Genomic DNA, 26,312 nt, shown 5'->3' on the forward strand with positions numbered 1-26,312 from the left:
CATAGGCTATTTTTTATGCAAAAAATAGGGTTGTAAGGTGTTGAAAAATCCATCATATTTAAAGATAGAACGATGAAATTTTTTCTTTGAATTCTTGGGTTAGATTATTAGTTATTTTTTCTTTATTTGGTCAAGGTCACTATTCGACGCAGACGAAGTCACGGGCACAGTTAGTGTAATACATATAATAAAAATAAGTACAATACAAATTCTAATTACTTAAAATAATCATAAGTATAGGATTACCCCATCTGCAAATTGAACAAGCAGTAAAAACTTTTTACACAAACAATCTATACCAATATTATAATTAGAGAGAGAGAGTGGACTTATATAAGAAACTAGCTGATTACCGCGATTTCGTTCGCGTGGAATTAAACTTTTTTTAATAAAATATATGAAATTTTTAAAATAAAGTCTAAGTTAGTACTTACAACATTAGTTATCAGAGTGAGTATTGTCATAATCGGTTCAGCCGTTTTAAAAATAAGCAAGAACAAACAGACAGACAGCATTTTTTTTTTTATTTTAATTAATACCTTATATACTTTCATGTGCATTTAGTGAAAAACTCTTAATTTGATATTACAAACAGATACTTATGTTCATTATGTACATTTTTGTTTGTATAGATTTTCAACGATTGCCCAAGTGATTTGGTTTCATTCTAATCTCATTTATTATTGCCCCGGTACTACCATTAGTAATCAGTATCCATCATTCTAACATAAGAATCAAGAAAAGAAACTCTCACTACCATACAACAGTCATTTAACCTTTATACTTCCTTAATACAATAATCAGTTGCTAACCCAATAAGAATCTTATATATCATAGCTGAAGTATCATATTCTATTAATTCAATCACCGTAAATTGACTAGAAACTAGAATATTAAAAGAAGAGATCACGATATTAAAAACACATCGGATGCATGAACAAAAACATTAGTATTCCGGAAATGGGCCATGATTGATGTCTTCGACCACAATTTCCGTTGCAGGATTAGAGTCAACGACACGCTGGGTCTTGAAGGGGAAGTGATGAAAACATTAACATGGGACAGGTCCCACATTGGAAGATAGGCATTTGGTTTCCACGCGACGCCCCTGGAAACCATCTTGATTAAGCTTCTCAACTAAACCAGCAAGCCGAACTGAACGGCAGGGATAGCGATAAACATTTTGACGTGCATAAGAGGACAAAAGCTTCTACAATAATTTTAGTTTTGAGTTTGAATGCTTCGTGGAATGGTACTTCAATGACAATTTCCGTTGCAGAATCTGAGTCAACGACACTATGTCTTGAAGGGGAAGTGATGAAGATATTAATATTAATATGGAACCCATTTGGAAGATAGGTGTTTGATTACCACGCGACGCCCCTGGAAACGATCTTGATTAAACTTCTCAATTGAAGTAGCTAGACAAACTGGACGGTAAGGATAGTGGTAAAAATTTTGACGTGCATAAGACGCCAAAAGGTCCTACAATAATTTAGAGCTTGAGTTTGAATGCCTCGTGGAATGGTACTTCAATGGCAATTTCCGTTACAGAATCTGAGTCAACGACACTAGGTCTTGAAGGGGGAGTGATGAAGATATTAATATGGAACCCGTTTAGAAGATAGGTGTTTAATTTCCACGCGACGCTCTTGATTAAACTTCTCAACTGACGTAACTAGACGAACAGGACGGTAGGAATAGCGATAAAAATTTTGACGTGCACATTTGATGCCAATATAATTTAATCTAAAGCTATATACTAATAGCACTTATATCACTAACATTTACGCGATCGCCGCTATTTACCATCCTGATAAATTCGCATGTGTTAACTGAGCTAACTTCATAGCCATCGTACTATTTTTCACTGGTGCCCCACCAGCGTATACCCTCGTAAGTGGGTGCAACAATCCATTACCACTGATTACAAATATCACTAACACAATTATCTCACCCTTCTAACTACATAAATATACTCTACGATATCCCAAAAGACAATCACAAACATTACCAATTATCATTGTCACTGACAGTTTGACCAATTGTTATTCCTTGTAGGATAGTCTTTTGATATACCTTTTTTGTATGTTATTTTTGTTACTGTACTTTTATTGTGATTTTCTTCTAACGTAAATCATGTAGTATCTTTTGTACTGCGAAACCTCGCTAGCACGCACAACGGTTTAAACGAGACGCTAAATGCGGAAACAGCGTCCAACATACATTACCAGAACCATCCATATATGCCAAGTTACACGTACTAGCTATGAAGATATATTTAAGACACGAGCTCGCATAAGAATCAGTTGAAAAACAAACTTTACAAGAAATATAAATCTTCTTGTTTACTTAGAGGAGTCAAAAACCTCACACGTTGTCTGGAAACTGGCGTCTGTATACTTTTATAGTGGCAATCCACAAACAAAGCCGATACACGCTGTTCTATTATTTTGGGCACCTGTAGAATGCTACGATGTGGTTACGAAAGAATTTTTTACTAGCTATCGTGAATTTATGACCAGGCTTTTATGCGACGGACTCAATATCGAATAAAACCAAATTGTTTTGGTGATAGATTCGAACTGGAATATGAAAGAACTGTAAATAAAAATAATGGGGTAGTTAGAGACGTTAACTGTCGCCGTAATGGGGCATACAACACTTGACAAACTCACATTTCGCGGAGTAAACGTAATCCATTGTACGCAGCGTGCCTAGAGCAGTCTATCGGATTAAAATTCACCAGCGAAGATCAGAAAAGTAAATTAACCTTAAAGTTAATAATAATGGAACTAACTTAAGATAGTAAGTCGGCCTTTGACAATAAAAAATTTAGAAATGTACTAACATCTTTTTTACATTTCTCATTTTTATCTTGCGTGCGTCCATACATATAGACCAGTGATTATCTATAAAATAAAGCTGTGCTATTTAGATAAAATCTAATGTCACATTCAGTCAAAAATTACTCAGAATCACGTTAATTTTTTACGCAATTAAATTGAAATCAATACAAAAATAACTTATGTAGTCGTTCTTGAAATTATTGTGGTATTCATGTCATCCCTCATTGCATGACTACACCTGACGGTTAGATTGAAAGAAACTCATATTATATTTCGTGTAAACGGGCATTTTAAACTTCCAGTTCGATAAAAAAGGTATTCGAAACACCAAAAATTGGGGTATATGCGTTGAGCCCATTCCGTCACCCCTCACAATATGATTTAATTGTTGATAGAATTCCACCCCTATATTGATTATAATTGCCACCTAGGGTAGATACAAGGACGAAGGTGGCTTACGCTATAATTTTGTTTTATAACTATTAAATATTTAAATTTGGTTTTAATATCTAATAGTCTTACAACATGAGTTAGGATTAAAAACATTGCGTGGTTATCTATTAAATAGTCCATCTGTAGATTAAATTTACTGAATATCTCAACACGATATAGATTTAGTAAGTATATCAATATCCACATATAGTTTGTCATTAACAAGTAATATTTAAACAAATAGTCATGTGAGTAACAAAATAAATCAGTCATACCGATCAGAGCATAACATGTTTAATAATATTATACTGTTAAACCTATTAAAAACCATTATAATGAGTTAAATATTGGAAACGATATCACGTAAAATACCCCGCCGATCGATCCCCCGTCAAATTCAAACGGGAATTAAAATTACGACGTCCTGATTCGAGGTTACTCAAGTAGTGCCCTCAGACTAAAGTCGTATCCGTTAGGCAGGAATTGATCTTTCGTTCTTCCATAAGTCCTTCCGCGGTGTTCCATCTACAATTGCTCTCTATCGTCCGGTGAAGCTGTAAAGTCAATTGCGGCCAACAGCATTAGAGTAGTCCAAAAACAAAGTCATCTGGGCCATACTTGTGATTTTGACGGCATCAGCGATCTAGGGGTCTGATCAAAAAAGATACGTAGCATGAATATAAAAACACACAATCAAATCGAAGCTCCCTCTTTGGAAGTCGGTGACAGTATTAATTACCTGAAGCCGACGATCACGCGGTTTGCGGCGTAACGTACGCCAATCATTACTGTTACAGGGTTAAAGATATCGTATAACTGTTACACAAGTTGTTGAGTACCGTTAAACAATAAATTGTACACATTTAAGGTCCAAAGGACGTCGGTAGGGTCATCCCTAGAAGGATGTACCTTATTAGTGACGTATTAATGTAGGGCCATGTTGAAAGTACTCGCAACCGACATACGAACTGACTGATTAGTATCGAGCTATGGAAGGAACTATTGGAACTCCTCTACGAGAACTATACGATACAAATTGTAATATTTCTGCCAACACTTGAGACCCTTCCATTAGTTTATAATGTACAATAAATAGTACAATTATTACGCCTGTATACTCACTACCTAAATACGACAATAAACAATTAATTAAGTAGCGACACCCCATCACATTATATATAAGGCTACAGTGGTATACATAGCTCTACGAATTTGCAGGTGGAAGTGGCAGAGGGAGTATCATATCTGTCGTAGAACCGATGGTGACTGGAGTAGATGTGGTCTACAGTGGAGACCGTGAATTGGCAAACGTAGCATAGGACGCCTCACAGCTAATAAAGCGATGACAAAAAAATCTACTACTGGGGGACATTCAATTAAAACGTTGAAGTTAGAATTTGTGTTTATGCGTTTGTGTGTGATAATCTCAGAAATGAGTTAAACGATTTCGTTGTAGTTTCCACGATGTATCTGGTAAGCTTACTTAAAAAATATTTTTTGTTTTATTCTATAGGTTATACTGTTTTACTAAAAGTTACAACTGATAGAAACACATAAATATATTTTTACAAATACATATATCGAAAACACTCAGACCGACTCGAACAATCATTTTCAGGACCATGAATACGAATGTTTGCATCGTACGAGGAAACGAACCCGCGACCATCGAACTTAAAGCAGTGCTTACTGATAGACCACAACACAGTCGTACCTGAATAAATACTTTTGTTTTGTACAGTTGTAGTTGAAAAAACAATCATACATGTACACCTTACAGAACATGCAATTCCATACGTCGCAAACTTTCTAATACATAAATGTTCACATTACAGTAACCGCAGCATAATGAAAGTGAAAACCCCATAAGCGCACCACATTATCGGCCTATAATATATCACGGCATGGGGTTTCATGTGTACTTCCCTCGATTGGTTACTTGTGTTACCGAGCGAAAGCGAGCAAAGGCAATGTATGGCTATATTAGCATACTAAGTGCCACGCGCAATTTCGTTTGCATCACACTTACTTGACATTTACAATTATACTACTTCTTAACGTAAATTATAGCCTACGTATTATTCTGATGTGGAATGCTATATATAAAAAATTTAACAATCTCTTCCACGTTGCAGTGCCTAAAAGGTGCACGTTATGTGTGTGAATTATTTAATTGTATACCATAATTGTGTAAAGCAACATGAATAATAAATAATTAAATAATTGTAAAGTTACATCCAAATTCGTTCAGTAGTTTTTACATGAAAGAGTAACATCTATCTATCCATACACACAAACTTTCGCGTTTATAACATTAGTAAGATACTGTGCAATATGCTTGTTTGTCACCATTGAAGTATAAAATATACTAAAAAAAAAATATTGTAAATTTCGGATAGCTTACTTTTTCTTCCTCGCTATAGTGGACGACTTATAAAACTTTTAGAGACATAGTGAAACTATTTATTGTAATTTCTATGTATCTACTACTATATATCTTTTTCATTTATATGTATATACAAAAATAATAGTATATACATAGAATAAAAATATATATAGTAAACAACCAGACCGATACAAATAGTCATTCTCATGAACAGGATACGGATGTTATGGATATGAAATTTCGGATACGGATACGGATGCGGATATGAAATTATTTCGGATTATCCGTTAGTTTGGATAATTTCGGTTACGGATATGATTTTTTTAAAGAATTTCAAAAGTAAAATACAAGTAGCTAATAAAATGGTTTTATTTCAACATTTGGTAGTTTATGTAGGCTCCGCCCCTATCCGATATTATCCGAAACTTTTATTTCGGATACGGTTACGGTTACGAATATTTTCTTGTATCGGATATCCGATAGTTGCGGTTACGGTTATGGAGCTCCCTAACATCCCTGCTCATGAATTCAAATATTTATATCGTACGAGGAATCAAACCCGCGACCATTGGAGGTAAAGCAGTGTGCTAACCGGTAGACCACCAAAGGCCGTCATTATATTTACAGTTTCATATGGAGAAGTTTTTATACGTAAATACGAGAAAATTATTGGAGAAAGTACACAGCTTACACGAAACCTTTTAGAAGATAAATTGAATTTCAAGTTCGAAGGGAAAGTAAAATAGATCTCTTCAAATCTAATACTAGAAACTGTAATCGGTAGGGCCAGGTACTATTGATAGGTACAATCTCAAAGGAAATTAACGTTTCAACTTACTTCAAAAGGCAGATTTGTCTGTATCTATTACCCTTTGACTGTATTGAACAATTTTATACATTATACAAACTGATTTTGTTTGATCTTGATATTTCGTTAATAGATAAGTAAATAATCCCAGCCAATATCTCATTATAACATAATACTACTGTATAACATTTTTTATCCCAATTGTTAATCTCCTGTTGGACCCTGTAACGATCACATATTAGATATATATGTTGATAGTTCTAAGAAAAAAAGATTTATGATATGTCAAATCTTCCTTCAGTACGGAATGATTTCGAGATGAGAAGAACTGATAAGAAACTATTCAAAATCAAATTCATATTCAAAATATCTTTATTCATGTAGGTCTATTACAGACTCTTATGATATGTCAAATCTACCGTCAGTTCGATATGATTTCGAGATGAGAAGAACTGACAAGAAACTCTGCTCGTATTATTTTCAAATAAATGTTGTACATATTTACAATGATACAAATTTATTTTAAATACAAATCTGGGAGAATAAAGTGACCACCAGAATCAATAGTCAGCAATCATAAGTAAAAATCCTGTAATGATGTGACGGTATAACTACATAATATGGTGTTACACATGTGTATATTTTAATTATGTATTATTCAAAAAGTTTCCGGACCTTTGGTCTAGCACATTAGTTACCCACGATTCATTGGTCGCGGATTCTATCCCAGTGCAAATTCATGATTAACTACGTTTAGTATAACTTTTCTTACCAATTTAAACTCTAGGGAAAATTATTAACTAAAAACCAAATGAGTGGTATAATAAAAAAATCATCATCATCATCATCATCATCGCAGCCCGGAAGACGTCCACTGCTGGACATAGGCCTCCCCCAAAGATCTCCACGACGATCGGTCCTGCGCTGCTCGCATCCAATGCCTTCCCGCGATCTTGACCGTCTTCGCTGCGTCTTCCGGTCCGTGGTCGCCACTCGAGGACTTTACTGCCCCAACGGCCATCTGTCCTACGAGCTATGTGCCCTGCCCATTGCCACTTCAAAGTCGCAATTCTTCGGGCTATGTTGGTCACTCTGGTTCTTCTGCGGATCTCCTCATTTCTGATTCGTTCACGCAGAGAAACTCCGAGCATAGCCCTCTCCATTGCCCTCTGAGTGACTCTGAGCTTGTTGATGGGGCCCATAGTTAGCGACCACGTCTCTGTTCCGTAAGTCATCACTGGCAACACACATTGGTCGTAAACTTGAGACACTTGAGAAATTTGGACGAAAAGATATATCGGAGCTTCCCGAACGCTGCCCATCCGAGTTGGATTCGACGATTGACCTCTTTCTCGAAATTGGATCTACCTAGCTGGATAGTTTGATAAAAAAATACGACTATTCAAAAGTGCTTATATTAAGTTTATTTGAACATAGATTATTTCTATTTCAATAATAAAAAACAAGCGATTTAGTCTCTTCTGCAGTCATTCACTTTAAACTTTGTAAGTAACGTGGGAACAATCATGCCGCCGCGCCGTTACCTCTATTCGTACCATTGTCACATGTTTTTGTGACATTAAATAACAGTTTTGACAGCGCCGCAAGAAAGTGATGTTAGATTTCCATTCTTGATTGAGATGATAATTATAAACAGACTAGCTACTCGCCCCGGCTTCGCACGGGTGTACATGTATTATATATATAAAACTTCCTCTCGAATCACTCTATCTATTAAAAAATCCGTTGCGTAGTTATAAAGATTTAAGCATATATAGGGACGGACAGACAGCAATAGCAACTTTGTTTTATACTATGTAATGATAATATCTATATTTCTTCTGTTCTTAGACACAATTATTAGCTAATGGGTTGTATTATTGGTATTTCGTACATACATATTGTACATGTAAGATAAGATAGCAAAATAAACGGTATATTTGTTTTTTTATAGTATCTAGTCAAAATTACCAGTGGCAAATCATGGGGAAGGGCATTGACCTCATTGTAATCCTCCCTGGCAGCCATTGTGGTTATTTCCTAGATAATTCGCCACAGTGGATTAACCGTCCTGAAATCATCATCGCCCTGTATCCTGCTATATATCCTATAACTATTAACGCGGACGGATGTACCTCTATATATAAATTAATTAAAATAAATTGATAAATGACCAGTGACATCAAATATATGAATCATCTTATAATACTCGGTATATTTAACGTTTTTTTAAAAGGAATGAGCCTTTTCCATTTATATCCATATTTAATAGTATAAATGCGAAAGTGTACATCTATGTCTTAATATTACTCTTTGTTACTTTGACAATTACTATACGGCTAAAGGATTGTAAGTAGTCGCAGCGATAGGCTATATAATGAGTTCGGACGTAGAATATCTCTTATCATCATTACCATTACATAGTATAAAACAAAGTCGCTGTCGCTGTCTGTCCGTATGTATGCTTAAATCTTCAAATTTAAAATCTTAATCAAACTACGCAACGGATTTGAAGCGGTTTTTTTAATAGATAGAGTGATTCAAGAGGAAGGTATAGGTAAGGAAGTATACATATAGTACATGCACACCCGTGCGAAGCCGGGGCGAGTAGCTAGTGTTATAATAAAAAAAACCGACTCCAAAAAGTTATAAAATAATCACCACAGGACCAATCTGAAATTATACTCTTTCAAAGAAAGCATTATTAAAATCGGTACATAAATGATGGAGTTATGAAATAACAAAGATGCAACTAATTGAGAATCCACCTTTTTGGACACTGTTAAAAAGCAGACAAAGTCGCAGGTAAATACTAGTATTTATATTGAAATCTTAACTAGCAACTTATAAGACCCCTTAACTCTCGTTGCCATATATGGGCATTATCATATTAGAATCTTGTCCATGATTCAGACATTATTTTTATCTCGTAATACGTAGGCGTTATCCATAATCTTGAAATTTATCTAATATCTTAGAATTCGAGATCTAAATAAATAATAAAAAATGAGAAACAGTTCTCCGAAAAGCAGGTCATTCAATTAATTAGTTTTTCTATCTAGACACGCGGTAGCGTGTCAAGCCGAGTTTCAAGTAAACTGGCAAGCAGCACCGTGTGTATATTTACACGAACCATTTGGTATTAATATTACAAAGACAACGTTTGTTAGTTTGAAATATAATGATATAAAATCTATGAAATAGAAACCGTTATTTATCATTCTTTATATAACTTTTTTATATATATAATTATTCATCTATAAATCTATATATATAAGCCATAAACTAATAATACTTATGAATAAGTAAAGATTATGAGTTTGGTTGTTAAAGATAATATCCTGTACTACTGTTCCAATTTTTTAAATTCTTTAAGTGTTATTAGCTTATATCATTTATCGAGAAAAGCTATAGGATATATCAGTGGTTCCCAATTAGTTTTTGCTGCGTACCACTTTAAAAAAGACCTCAAACCTTGTACCTCTTATTGTAGCAATCACACTAATATTATAAATGCAAAATTTTGTGAGTGTGTGTGTATGTTTATTACTTCTTCACATTCAAACGCCTGCGAGAGGAGGAAAGGGGATTGTTAGTAATGTGGACTCTTGACCCCATAGCTATCAATGTACTATGTCAGGTTGACCTCCACGCGGTTTCCCCTGGAAACCATCATAATAAATTACAGGTGAATTTGTCACAATGGGCTAAATTGCCTGACGTCATGCTCATATTTTGACGACCTCGGTGGTCTAGCGGTCTAGCACACCGCTTAACGACCGATGGTCGCGGGTTCGATTCCTCGCACGGCACAAACATTTGTATTGATGAGTATGATTGTTTGTATCGGTCTGGGTGTTTTCTATGTATAATATGTATTTATTTACAAAAAAAAATATCTATGTACATATCAGTTATCTAGTATCCATAACACAAGCTTTAGCTAGCTTAACTTGGGTCTAGATGGCGCTGTGTGAATTGTCCTGAGATTATTATTATTATTATTATCACCCTCCACTGGTGCCCCGCCAGCGTAAACCGTTGGCGAGTGTATCATTTCATTATTACATACAAAAAAGAAACGCCTGCGAGAACAAAATGAAGCGGGAACGGGTGACGAGTGGCGGGGGCACCTCGGATAGCGCACGGTCGGTCAGTGTTCGGTGCTCCGTGCTTTCACGGATGATGATCATTATAAAATAATATGTTGGAAATTGTTATTTTTACAGATAGCCGCACGTACCCCTTGATGCAACTTCACGTACCCCTAGGGGTACGCGTACCACTAATTGGGAAACACCGGGCTATATTATAAACAATCATTCTACGAACAATAAGAGGGAAGCCGCAATTATAAATGTTACAGAAACGGGGAAAATGTGACAGAGACGAAGTCAATGCGTTGTCGATTTTTTATAATACGATAATTGCAATCAAGCATACGGCCCATCTTATGGTAAACGGTAACTAACTTACTAAATAGTGTATACATATAAATAAAATTGAAGTTCAAATTAAATTATTTTCACAAAATGCATATGAAAGCATGATACTTGGATCAAATTATTAATTCCAAATCTGTCTGTCTATTTATTCTTGCTAATCTCTGAAACGGCTGGACTGATTTTGACGGGACTTTTACTCACAGATAGCTAATGTTATAGGGAGTAACTTAGGCCACTTTTATTTATTTTAATAAAAAATACAAACAGTTAAATTTCACGTGGACAAAGTTAAGATGGTTGCTTTTAAATAAGAATGGTTTACTGCAACAATGTCTGTTTTCACCAGCAGTCACCAAGTTTAGGGTCTACATAACGGTAGTTTACGGTCCCTTACCATGGAATTCCATTTCAGCCTCGTGTAGGCATGTGTATGTATGTCACTGGGGATCCCCTTAACTTTATGGATCCCATGTTTCACCTCCCAATTCTCGCAATTTCCCGGTATATTTGGTCCATCCGTTTCAGAGATTAGATTATATAGATTATTTGTCTTTTTTTTATGTAAGTACTGTATATATAATACTTTTATATGCATTTAGTGAATAGCTGAAATTACAAACAGACATTTTTAATTTATTTATTTATTTGCATCGGATATCGAAAGAAAGATACGTTCTTCATAATCATATTTCACACATTCCTATACGAGGTAAAATCAGCGAATGAACAAAAGAAAATACTTACAACTGTTATCATGATGATGATGATGATGATCATGATGCAATCTTTGTTTAAAGATAAAAATAAATACCTGAAACAAGAAATATAACATTAGATATATAGACAGAATATGTTTTTATTTGCATAATACATTATATAAAAAGTAGCTACATCTATAGATGTATAAATAAAATTGGACTGTCCTGAAAAAACCATTTTTTACTACATGCATACAAATATATATACAGTACATAGACCAAAATAATTTTTTTTTACAATTTTTGTTTGTCTGTTTGTTGCGGCTAATCTCCGAAATGGCTGGACCGATTTTCACTGGACTTTTGTTGGCAGATATCTGATGTAAAAAGGAGTAACTTACGCTTCTTTTATTATAGAAAAATTAATTTAAGTCGGGGGTGCAGCTAGTTATAATATAAAATAAATATATCTGTATAAACATAATAAAGCGGCCTTATTTCTGAAAGCAATTCAAAGCATTGTTCAATAAATCCCGATCATAGGGAGGCAAAACCACTTTCACAAAAAAACAAAGCGAAGATCTGAAAATAAATATTGTACTTCGTACACTAAATTGATTACGTGGCCCCGCATTTTTTATTTAACTCAAAACAATCTGACGGTTCACCTTATGGTAAGTGGTAACTATCCCCTATATACATGAACAGCACTATGAACATAACGTTATCATGTGACAATCGTGATACTCATACATTGCCATTCTCAAACACTAAGATCATTCCTTCATGTCCTTTCAGTGATACCACTCATGCGTTGTCATCACAGAGGACAATGACGTCATGTCTCAGATATACAATTTATAACTGTAAACGGCGGCTGAAATAGTTGGACAGAAATCAAACGAAGACGAGTTTTTCCAAATCCACTTTGAAAGATTTTTAGAAAACATACTTTTTTTAATGCTCCATTTTACCTTTCTTGAAGAAGTTTCTTCAGTCTTCAGAAGACTATCGTTGGCTTTCAACTTAGCATATCCATTACGGCTAAACCTGTATACAAAGATGTAGATTTTGACCCAAAATTACAATATAAACAATTAACGACCGCCCAGCTCAAGATACTTGGAGAAACAATTTATATTGGCGCAGCTTCCTCTCCCAGTAATGGCTGTTGCAAATTTGTTTATCCAAAGTTTCTACAAATTAATACTATTTAGTTTATTGTATGCTGAGTCCAAATGCACAAGATGACATATATATATATAGTAATTAGTGGTAGAATATTTCTTTATTCCGAAATTTGAGCGCGTTTTACCGCAATCTAACCTGATGTCATGTGATGATGCAGTCTAAGCTATAACATACAAGCTCAAATAGTGCCTATTCACTCTTGAATTAAGATCCAATATTGTAAGAGACAGTAAACACTTACGCAATATAGTCATTGTTATTTTAATCTTAGGTATTTGTTGAAGCTGTTAAAAGTTAGTTATTACATGGAGTTGTTAGTTTTTTCCAAATAAAAAGAAGAATATTTATTTTATTTTATTTATGTTATTAATTTAATTGAGAGGACTTACAAAACACTATAGGATTAAGTTTTTTATAAGGACGTCTTTTGTTACGCCTAAAATACCAAACTAGATCAATAGTAGAAGTGTAAAATAACTTAGCACTTATTCGCTAGACCCTTCTTTTACGCATTTGAGGCTTACAGAAATACCTCTTATAACTCTATGACCACTGAAATAATTATAAGCGGGAAATTCTCATATTACTGATTTAAAATTAATGATGCCTCTTCTATGACCCATAAAACATTCACAGCAAATTATCATTGTACACGTACAATTAGAGCAGAAATTAACCCTTAAGCGTGTGATACGCGTCATCCCCCGCTTGACCCATTTGCAGCGCAACAACCCGGCTATTGAACTTGTGACCTCACACCGCAAGAGCATGCCTACGGTTGGAATTACACATTTTCAACTATCATACAACTGGAGCTTTTTAAGAGAAACAATATTTTATAATTATGTATGAGAATTACGGAGGAAGCAGGATGGCAAAAATCCTATGACTTGAAATATTCAACTTTAATAAATTATATTTAGAACTAAATAAAGATAAGTAATAGTTCTTCGATGGATGACTTAAGCATGAGGAATTTTGGTCAGATACCTATTTTTTATATGGGGGAATCAATCATGGAGATCTCCACGTCCCGGGAAGATGAACGGATACAGACCGGTACCGTACCGGTATAGTACCGGCTAAAACCCCAAAGTCCTCGGAAGTATATTCAGTATGAAAGTCAAAACCAAAAACATAGTAAATTCATTAAATACCCAAATTTATTCATTTGCACACAAAATTGTGTGCATACACTTGTAATATTTCTGTCAACACTCAAGACCCTTCCATTAGTACCTCTCCAGATAACATAGATTTAAGTTAAATGTAAAGTTAGTTTACGTTCCAACTCCGCGTCGAATATACGCGTTACTAATAAGCCATGTAGCACATTACATAATAAACGTACTAATGTACAATAAATAGCACAATTATTTTACCGGTACACTCACTAGCTAGATACTACAATAAATAATATATTATGTAGCAACATATTATCACATACTAAATAATATATATAAGTACCGCGCTACAATTGTCACGGCGGACTTAATGCCTAATGTCATTCTCAACATAAGTCAGCCCGACCAACCGTCGACCGTTGTGTTGATCAGAAGGCAGTACAATTTAATAATAGATATTCAAGTATAAATACATGGCATAGAAAATGTTTTTATATCGACAACACTATGACCAACCACTAAAATCTATCTCAAACGTCAATCCCAAACAATAATCCCCAAAATTGGACTAATCCAATTTCTAAGGAACAGCTTTCTTTTATTCATCGATTCGTTATCTAAACCTACAACAAGCCCATCGATTAAGGTCAAGTGGTAGACCATAACAAGTGCCTTTTGCACGTGACAATGTCAAATAATCAAACTGAATTTGTTTGGAGTTGAGTTACTACTTCACCATTCACTAACACTTAAGGGCGCAATATCCTTTTATTTAGTTTGGTGAGAAGAAAGTTCGATGGATTACTTACTTACCTACTCCAGTTTTTGCGTATACCTAATCTATTTTTAGGTTCAATATTATTAGAATCGAATTAATTAGAGACATAGTCAATAGCAGCTATTATTCAATATTAACTGTATTCCACAGCGCTGCCTGCGTGGTTTACAGCCTATATTACTCGCAGATAATGCAGACAACTATAGGTGAAAGTATTTTAAAACCTACAAAGTATTTTTGAGTTTATCCAAAAAAACAAAAAAGCAAATCTATTCTCAATATTGTATTATTCTATTCATGTTTTCTGTAGGAAATTCCTTTAAGCGAAAAAGCCGCATTTTGTTAATCACGTTCATGAAGTGTTCTTTTGGTATTTCTTTTATCAATGCGCTCTAAAAACATATATTATATTTTTATACTATCAATTTAGACGTTCTATCCTTAACCTAATCCTAACACTGTTGTACACTTAACATTGTTACTACATATATTCCAAATTAGACACGCGTAACTTCGTCTACGTCACATTTTACCCGCTTTTGCAAAAAAATAGTTACAACTCCGCTCCTATTAGTCGTAGCGTGATGTTATATAGCCTATAACCTTCCTCAATAAATCGACTATTCAACAGTAAAAGAATTTTCAAAATCTGAATAACAGTACCGGCTATTACCAAGAACAACCCGAAAAACTTTACCTCTTGTTAATATATCTGTGTCAATAAATAATGATATAATTTAACGGCTTTCTGTAACCTTCAACAAATTATATTGAAATAACCATGCGCTATTCATTACATACTAAATAGCATATTATTCAATTATTATACCGCTAATACAGTTAGAGTCTGCTTGCTTATTGTTACCTCATCGATAAAGAAATGCTAATTGGTGATGCTCTACTACGTTCACGGTTTGATTTTACACGTTACTACAAATATACAGCCTAAATCGCGTGATATGGCCTGCGTGTGCGTATACTTACAACGGGGCCACTGGTCATTTTGCCAGCAATGAATACTATCAGATGAAATCTAAGAATCGATCAGATCAACTACACATGGTCCCTCTAGTCGTCTACACGTGATCAATTCCCAGTAAATTCGCCATGATGGTCTAACAACTTTCCTTACACTTTCATCGTACACGTATCATCCTTTAGTGCCCCGCCAGCGTTACCGTTTTAGCGTAGGCGTTCATTCCGCACTCATCCAATAAAAAAAAATCGAAATTTCATGTACTAAATTGGAACTATAACCGTAACTCTATTTATAGAAATGCCCCTTTACGTGACGTTGTATTCAATTATAACAGATTCATATTTCATAGTGATGCAAAAAACTGTAACAAACAGTAGTCTCTCGCAGCAGTAGTCGCATCGATTAACTCGGCAGCATAACGGTCATTAGACATGGCTATGTGAACGACACGAACATAGTAGAGTTAGCAACTAAATCGGGAAATCTAAAAATAGTAGCTGGAACCAACTAACCTAATTTAACACAACTTTTTACACGCGTTGTAAAAAAGTCACTAAAGCGAATATAGTTTTTACATTCTGAGACCCAAAATTCACGCTGAATCTATAATAGCATTATACATCCGAAAATATGACTGTATATTTTTTGCCATTTCAGAAAAGAATTTTCATTCCTCAAAAAAAGAAAACCTAGTTACGGATAAAAGTTAGGACGTATGTTATTACATATGCAATGGAGTTCAAACTGTATTGACAAAGTTTAACCAAATCGTTACACAGAACAAAACACAAAGCAACCAATTTCTTTTAATACAATATGATCTTTATATACGACATTATATTCTGTGCTTATATAATATTACAAAAATATATATTGAGAAAAACGTAGACGCTAGTAAGTAACACGCTAAATTGAGTTTGACAGTTTCTTACGTTTACGTTTACGTTTGAAACAGTTATTACGAAATTCATTAGAACCATAAGAAGTATTGATATAATCTAATATTAAAACCTTTAGTATTAAAGTGGCCCGAGACCCTACCAACATGCTGTCCACTTTCATGAAGGAAGACTACTGGCCGAAGGGAGTGGTGTACCGCCGCTACGGTGGCAGATTGCCACAGAGAATATGGTGACCACGAGGACAATACTATTATTTTATTATTATATATAACATGTATGTTAGTCCAAGGTATAATATTAATTCATATGTATGTTAGTCTATAAGGTATTTATAATATGAGCCTAGTAGCCTGAAATAAAATAAATAAATAAAACATCTGGCTTATTAACAAAAGAAAATAACTTTTAAATCACGCCGTTTACGACTTATTTTGCAAACAACATCTAAGTTGTAGCAAAATTAGAATCATTTACAATGAGGCAGCGGCATTCATTGTTCCGGATAACGGGCGACCGACATCCCACGGGCTTGGGGACTGTAAACACTTATTAAAACTAGATTAGGTTGTTATCGTGTTAAGATTATGAGAATTTAAATAGTAGGGGAAAGTTATATCCTATAAACTCTGTTTTAAACTCATGGTTGTTTACGAATATACATTTTTTTTATTTAATTTGAATGGACTAACTGACCTGACTGTATGCACATGAATTCTGACCACTTAGTCCATTGTATCCATAGGGTGACCGTCCTATCGAGCTCCATTAGTGCTCCGCCAGCGAATACCCTTAGCGCAAGCAGATGATTCCATCATTGTCCATTAAATAAATATTATGGACGTATAAAGAAACAAGTAAGATTACACAATTATGGGAATTGATCTCCTTTGAATGATAAATAGACCATTTTAGCCGTAAGATTATCGAGTCAATGAATAGAACAATCACCTACAATTAAAGATGAACAATTTACACCTCATTATGATGATAACGCTACATTTTAACGATAACAACGAACGATTATAATAAAATTCTTCTTGGATAAAACAAAGCCTATTTTAGATACTATTCTATTTATCTCCGCGGACAATGGCGTTATTATGACAATTTAGACTTTTATCTATTATAATATTTACAAGATATATCCCGCAACTTTACTCAGTTTTACTTGCGAGCGTGTGAAAGAATTTGATGGAGGGTAATCTAAACTACTATTAAAAAAAGGAACATTGTAAACTCGCCCCTGGCCCTTGCGTAAATTACAGCTAAACTAACTTAGTTGATAATTTTTTTACTGTCTGTAGTTGTACACAGATCTTCTCTATAAATTCGCATTTATATATAATCTACTAGCTGACCCATCAAACGTTGATTTGCCATTAAAATTAAAATTGCTATTAAAAAATAAGGTGATGGTAGAAGGGTGAAATTTTAGGGTAGTATGTATTTTTATTGCCGCATAATAAAAAAAGCTTAAATAAAAGAAAAAATCGAAAAAATGAACTAAAATTTTTGGAGTGAGACACTCTTTAACAATTAGGGGTATAACAATTAGTTATAAAACTATTCTCAGACCTACTGAACATATAAATAAAATTTCATCAAAATCGGTCAAGCCATTTCGGAGGAATAAGTATAAACACGAAATCTGTGATTTCGTGTTTATACTCATTCCTCCGAGAGTTTATACTTATTCCTCCTAAGAAACGAGAATTTTATATATTAAATTTCTCATTCTGGTTGTTACAATAGAATTAACTTTACTATGTCACAGCTCTTAATATATATTGAAAGAAATCTACATTACAAAACTGGTTTGAACTGAGACTAATAAAAAAAACATAAACATTACACTTATGAGTAACAAAAGCATCAGGATATATCACGTACAGACTGGAGACATTGTACCTTGATTAGACTCGCATGTTTGTCGGCACCATATAAATAATTCCAGCGGCCATAATGGACGGTATTTCGGGGTCATTAACGTATGGAACATCAGCCGTATACTTAGGGTTACCAACACTTGCCCACCCTCCCGGGAGACTCCGGTAATAATAGGTATCCTCCCATTCTCTCGGAGTGCAATCAGCTTTCAGATGTTTTTTGACTCTCCCGTATTGGCCAGGAGACTCCGGTAGTAATTAACCTCTCGTCATCCCGGAGTGCAAACAATCAGATTTGTTCTCAGATTAAAAAAATATATAAATATATCTCTAATGCTTCATGTCCTGGGTGATTTGAAATAAAATGAAAAATACATCTCTCAATTTCATACAGGGAAAAATCCGGCGAATACAGGCGTGTAAAGTAATTGAAATACATTATTACGTTTAATAAATACATTATAATTAAATCAAATTGTTTGTAGTTATATTAAAATATGTCAAGAAATAAAATTACCTTAAATGTCAAAAAATTCCTTAATATAGTATCAAGGAATTTTCTGTCATTTTTCTAATAACCAATTATAAAGTCTAGTTTTGAGAAGTCTAAAAATGATCTGTTTGAATGAATGAAAGTCTGAAGACGATTTTGTGGTGAAAAACCAACAAAAAAATATTAAATATATTTTTTTGTTTTAATAACCGCCTCCATAAAATTCTTCCGAGAGTTGGCAACCCTACGGTACACTGTACCGTACGTGACTGGGGTAGTGAGGGCACGTGTGATCGTCTAAATAACAGGGCGCAACACCATGAATAATTTAATATTTCGTATTATATATTATTAAATTCAGACATACACATGTACATTTATAATTAAAATCAATTACCGAATGTAAACATAAATTTACTGCACTTCAGAATAACTACACTAATTTTGACTAATTAGTTTTTCTGTTATTTGTTATACGTACGTGTAAAATTAAAAATTTTGATTGAAAATGCTCCATAAATAGAAATTTTTTATCAATTTTCATATTTAGCAAAATAGTGATCAACTCTTCAATTCTTTGCAACGTTTAAACTTTTTCATGTTACTTACTTCATTGTTATAAATACTTCATTGTTATAAAAAAAAGAATAATGTCCTCCTCTTTATAGGAAGAGAATATTTGGTATAATCTTCTTCATTAGAAAATCCAATTACGTCAGCACACTTGTTAGTAACAGTGTACATAATCTCATTGCGATAAATCTTCGTCAACTTATTACTGACACTTGCGAAATGTTTATAGATAGAATAACCTACAGCAGATGGCGCGCGCGTGTCATACAGGTACCTACATATCTGAATGAGCATTTAACAACCCTGGATAATAAACCTGGACAATTAATACAGCGCCATCTAGTCCCACTGTAAGCAGAGCTTGTGTTGGGTACTAGACAACTAATATATACTTAGATATTATTTTTTAATTAAATACATACTAAACACCACCCATATGCAGTCATACTCATGAATACAAATAAATAAACACTGTGCGAGGAGTCGAACCAGCGACATCGGAAGTAAAGCGCTGTGCTAAACCGCTAGATCACCAAGGCGGTCAAATTTGTTTATTTACAGTAACTAGAGATTCTCCGCGGCTCTGTATGTGAGTATGATGTGTCTGTATACTGTACACATATAAAAGATATCGTACATAAGTTGTAAGAGCTTTCTTTATGTAATTATTATAGTATACTAGCTGTCCCAGCAAACATTGTCTTGTCTTATATATCCATGTACTTATAACGCTATTAAAAAATAGGGGTTGATGGTAGAAGAGTGAAAATTTAGGGTTGTATATACTTTTTAATGCCTAATAACACTTTTTAATAGACAAATAAACACTTTGTTTTATAAATAAATGATTTTTAACAACATTCTACATCTGCTATGCTCACAGCCAGTTTAAACATAAAAAAAATATTCCCCGATTAGCGAAACCGGTGAAAAAGTTTTAATTACTTTAATAACTACTAGTGCAATGCTTTATTCATATGATTATTATTTTATATATGTAATCCAAGTAATAAAGATCTAGAAAGAAGAGATAATATATAATAGCAGTGAAATATATTTTAACAAAGAAAGTGAGTACACGGAGCGGAAAAAATAGAAATTTCACGTTCGCTTTCATATACATAATTAAAAATAAGTTTCATGTATAAAAAGGAAAAATATATTCTATATCTAATATATATTCATTGGCTAACAGAATGATTGCTCACCAAATGGAAAGTGACTATTGTTAGCTGAGGAAACATGAAATGCGAATATCAAGTCTGATATGACGCCAATGGCAACGCCCAATACGTTGCCATTCCTAAGTTTCATTTTTTTAAGTCACTCATTAAAAAAAGAAAATTTACTAATCTTATTAATATTATAAACGCGAAAGTTTATAAGTATAGATGTGTGTTACTCTTTCACGCAAAAACTACAGAACGGATTTTGAAACTTTACAGTAATATAGCTAGAATCAGAATAACATATAGGCTATAAATTTCACGCGCGTGAAAGCGCGGGTACAGCTAGTACGTACTATTATTGTGTATTTTTTAATTTGAATTCTATTGTCAATTAAGTATATAATTTATTTATATTTGCACCGCCAACAATTATTCTCTGCACCATCCATCGTTGACTGGCAGATTACGCCGAAAAGTGTTAAATCCAGCTTAGGTACTTTTCAATTTTTAGTGCGTTAAAATTGTAACCAAATATATAAATAATGGAATGGTGCATACGCCTGTGATGTCTAACGATGAATACATGATGGCTACTAGACTGCATAGGGGCTAACCTAACATGGTGTATCCTAGTCCCCAGGGGGAGGATAATGTGGAATGATGATCTCATTGAGCAATATAAGTCATACAGGTTTTACTGAAACGATTCACTGACCTCATACTCGTCTTATCTTCCACTGGTGCCCCGCCAGCGTAAACCGTTAGCCCAGGCGGGTGCTACATTCGATAATCACCCATAAAAAAAACACTAGTCCCTATTATTGAGCCCCTAACCAAATATATAAAAAAATAACGCCTGTAACGATATAGAAATAGGTGAGTAAAGATATACAGAGTCTCATCAGTTTTCAGCTTACAAAAATAAGCTATAGAAATAGGTAAGATATACAGAGAACAGTACTAAGAAAACATACAAACTTACTTCAGTATAAACCTATACATTCCTACACGAACCAGTACCCCAGACATGATACAAGTTAACCCCGCATATGTTTCCACTCCAGAAGTCAAAGTTTTCAGGCCTCCGTACCATGTAATTTCACTATTACATTTGTCATTTCAAACCGAAAGACGCTTATTAAGAAAGCTCCACCAAATAGATGAGACAGAGGTACCCACGCATATCACTTGGTACAGTGTCCGCTCGGTAATGCAAGACGTTGATAGTGGATACTCTTACGGTAATATAATGTTACTACCATCACCTAAATACTTGAATACAAAAAACTTCGCAAAACCCGTTCAACACAAACCAAGCGCGGATGTGTAAAAACTGACCGATTCAATATTGGCGCTCAATTAACTGTATTGCACGTTTTATAATACACTTTGCAATGAGTTCACAGTATAAAAGAAGCAGGAGAATTTATCTATCTATTTTATAAAATTAATACACTGATTTATCATCTGCATTTAGTATAAGCTTATAAAAAGGACCTGCAACTATGTAAATTTATTTTATATATTTATTACCGGTTTCGCAGGGATGCATTACAAATCTTTCGATTTCTCGGCTTCTTCTAAACGCTCTATACTACGCTCTATATGCAAGTATTAATGTATAATAAACCTTCCTCTTGAATCACTCTATCTATTGTTGAAAACTGCATTAAAATCGGTTGCGGAATTTAAAAGTTATAAACGACTAGACAACGATGGCGACTATGGTTTATAGTATGTAAATATTTTAATTTAGGCAATTTATAATAATAATAATTCTTTATTGCGCACAGACAAACAAAGAACAATAAAAAAAATTATAAAAAGTTATACAAAAGGCGGTCTTATCACTAACAGCAATTTCTTACAGACAACCTGGTATTGACAGATACTATTTACATAGAGAAGGTAGAAGGCGCACAGTAGACAACATATTTATAGTACACATATAGATAAACATACATTTTATAAGTATAAATAAATAAACTTACACACTAATACATATTATATACATACATAATTTAATATTATATATATGACAATATTGAGTCATATTATATATATTCACAGACTAGCATATATAGAAAATAATAAAATAAAAATATTGTCTTCGTAGTCAATGATAGACATATAGTTAAAGTATTTTTAATAATTTTCTTATTCTTATTTATATACTGTATTTTTGATTCCGCATATAGTAATATAACATTCAGTTAGATGTTAGTTCTAAAGCATGCCAACTCATGGGGGGTCGGTTTAAGTAATAAGGGCTGGTTTCCCTGATGTTTAGTTAGGTACTCTAAAACCCGGCCATTTGGTTCTCTACTGAAAACATTATATACTACAGCTACATTTGATACAATACAAGAATACAAAATTCGAGATATTTTAAATATTGGATTTCATTTGTACTTGGACTACTGACTTTATTTACATCTGTGGTTCTTAAAGTAACGGAAAAACCGGTATAGTAAAACAAACCGTATGAAATTATAAGAAATGTAAAATTTTGGTATTCAATCCATTTGTACTATGCGAATTTCAATAAACCTCTTTCCAGTGTTTTGTTTCTTCTTATAAGCATATTATTTTATTTTTATTTTTCTTAGTCTTAGTGTTACATAAGCTAATTAAAACAAAAAATACCATTCAAAACCTATCGTCTACCTCTATATTATCTTAAAAGGTTGTCACCAATTCTTATAGGTTATTGTAAAGCCATAATCCGAGAGACACGGTTTTGTTGCTATAGAAAAAGTATAGGCACGTTGACATGACGCTTATCTACATAAATAAAATATAATTATTAACCTTCTAATAAAAGGAACAGTTTTCCAAATTATAATTGTTTTTACTTGCAAAACCTACACGCATTTTGTTCTCCAATTGATAGAGTTGATAACCGATACCGTGGAGATTTCGTACGACTTCGTTTCGGAATAAAACGAAACTAAATAATATCACGAAAATCACATCATCGTGCTCCGCTCAACATATCCCTGATAAGTTGCCATTCCGAAGTGTTTCACATCCTTCAACCTAAACAGCTCACAAAGAAGCTGCTTAGCGGCTGAAATACGAGTGCAGCTTGTAGGGACTGATCTGCTAACTAGTACGACTGATTTTACCTTATTTAATTACTCAACCAGTTGAGTGTATATTACACGCCATCATTTCTTAATTATATGCACACATTTGTGAATGGGTAGCGCGGGGGGAAACGGAACTATCTTCAAACTAGTTCAAATTCACAATGACGGTAACCCATTTCTGTTGCGCCTACCAGCAGACATTGCGGCGTCCCAGATAGAGGAACCTGCGCGCATCTAGGCCTGCAGGTTTCACAGTTGAATGCCCCTTTCTCCCCACTATTCAAGTCTAGATTTTATCTGCCAATCTCACATTTAAATTAAAACCTGCGTCTAGACTATTCGACTTGTTAGCAAATATTATAAACGCGTAAATTCGTATATGTGGCTGGATGTATGTATGTTTGTTACTGTATAACCTAAAAACTACTGAATATATTTTAATAAACCTTTACAATCATATAATTTATACATTAGAATAACATATAGCCTATAAATTTGACGCGGATGAAACCGCAGGCATAGTTAGTTTTAAATGATTGAAAGTGAGTGTTGTCATTACTAACCTACTGTTTTAAATATTACATTTCTTCTTTTATTTATATTTTTGCCCTCAATATTTTATACACGCTGGACTTAATGCCTGATAGGTTTCTTTACTCAGTCAATAACCGCATTGAATAGAGATGCAAAGCGTAAGTAATAGATATAAAAGTGGACTAAAATCTCAACTATATTAGGAATCACCCTAACTACTACTTAAAATAATTTTAAAAATATATCTGTCGATCTGTTACATTTTCATAACTAAACGACTGAGCGGATATTAATAATATTTGACATAAAGATTTATCTCAAAATAGCAGACAATGTCGCATAAAACAGCTAGTGTAGGGACTACAATTACTTTTATATATTATAAAAGAGTCGATAGAATCTATTACCCAAAAATACATTGAACAGTTCGAATATCTTTAGGGATGGACAAAGTTACGCCAAACTTGGGAAACTCCATTTATATTTTAGCAATTTTGCCTGGTCTTATAAAAGTCTGATTAACTGCTGAGGTATTTATAGAGTAGCTGTAGGAGGAAAAGATGCTACATACATACAAAATTAAGACGATATCCCTTATACGTTGCTTTGGGAAGTTGACAGCTCCTGCGATTGGTTATTTTTTTAAATGTTTATCTACCTTCTTCTTTCTTTAATCTATTGATATATGTTTCAATGTATTTAACATTGGTGCAATAAAGCATTATAAATATAAAAAAAATATATAAGGTTTTGTATAACAAACACACCATCAGTAGAATAATATACAACTACGTACGTAAAAATAAAGTTATTAAAAAATGTATCTAAGTAATGAATAATCAGAGAATCTAATTATTAATAACAACGATATTCGAGGGACAGAATTCCTAACAGAATTCTCATAAATGATTCCAACATAAACTTCGGCTCACAATAGCTCCGAAAAGTCAATACCGAACGACCTTTAGGTCAGGTCACGAAGGTCACGGTGACTTATATAATAATGCTACTGAAATAATTTATTTAACTTAATTCTTAAACATATATTATATATAATTACCACCATTGTACATACCATATTCTGACAAATAAATATATTATTATTATTATTATTAAATCATTATATTAATACCTGAAGCCAAAACTTTGCATCCCTTTTTACGAAAATTACGCGGACGGAGGTGTACGAAATTTCTCACACATATAGTTTATTAATTTCAAATTTCAATAAAAAATATAGCCTATATGTTATTATGATGCCTGAGCTATATTATTGTAAAGTTTCATCAAAATCCGTTTCGTAGTTTTTGCGTGAAAGAGTAACAAATTTCCATACTTACAAACTTTCACGTTCATAATATTATTAAGATATAGAGAATAGCAGAATGCTAATATATTATTTAATTATGCATAAAAAATATATTAAATTAAAAAAAGGACAACACATAGTACCATGTATTTGACACACACATAAAAGTAGTCTTTGACAATAATATGTTCAAACATATAAGTAATATAAATTAACTAGCTGTCCCGGCAAAAGTTGTTTTGCCTTAAAATAAAAAAAAAATAGGGGTGGACTACCCCTAACATTTAGGGGGATGAAAAATAGATGTTGGCCGATTTTCAGACCTACTCAATACGCTCACAAAATTTCATGAGAATCGGTCAAGCCGTTTCGGAGGAGTATGGGAACGAAAACTGTGACACGAGAATTTTATATATAAGACTAGCTGTCCCGGCAAACGTTGTTTTGCCTTAAAATAAAAAATAAATAGGGGTGGACTACCCCTAACATTTAGGGGGATGAAAAATAGATGTTGGCCGATTCTCAAACCTACTCAATACGCTCACAAAATTTCATGAGAATCGGTCAAGTCGTTTCGGAGGAGTATGGGAACGATAATTGTGACACGAGAATTTTATATATAAGATTATGCTCGAATTTGGACCATTAGGCGACTACTTATAAC

General features: G+C 33.7%; 1 protein-coding gene across 1 annotated transcript in view; it reads right to left on the reverse strand.

The window, feature by feature from the left end:
• LOC131840794 (protein MTSS 1) overlaps positions 1-26,312 on the reverse strand; it is a 144,699-nt gene that overhangs the window by 103,481 nt on the left and 14,906 nt on the right. The window lies entirely within an intron of this gene.

This window comes from Achroia grisella, unplaced genomic scaffold (genome assembly GCF_030625045.1).
Source record: "Achroia grisella isolate CSIRO2021 unplaced genomic scaffold, CSIRO_AGI_Agris_v1 utg149, whole genome shotgun sequence".
Classification (NCBI taxonomy): domain Eukaryota; kingdom Metazoa; phylum Arthropoda; class Insecta; order Lepidoptera; family Pyralidae; genus Achroia; species Achroia grisella.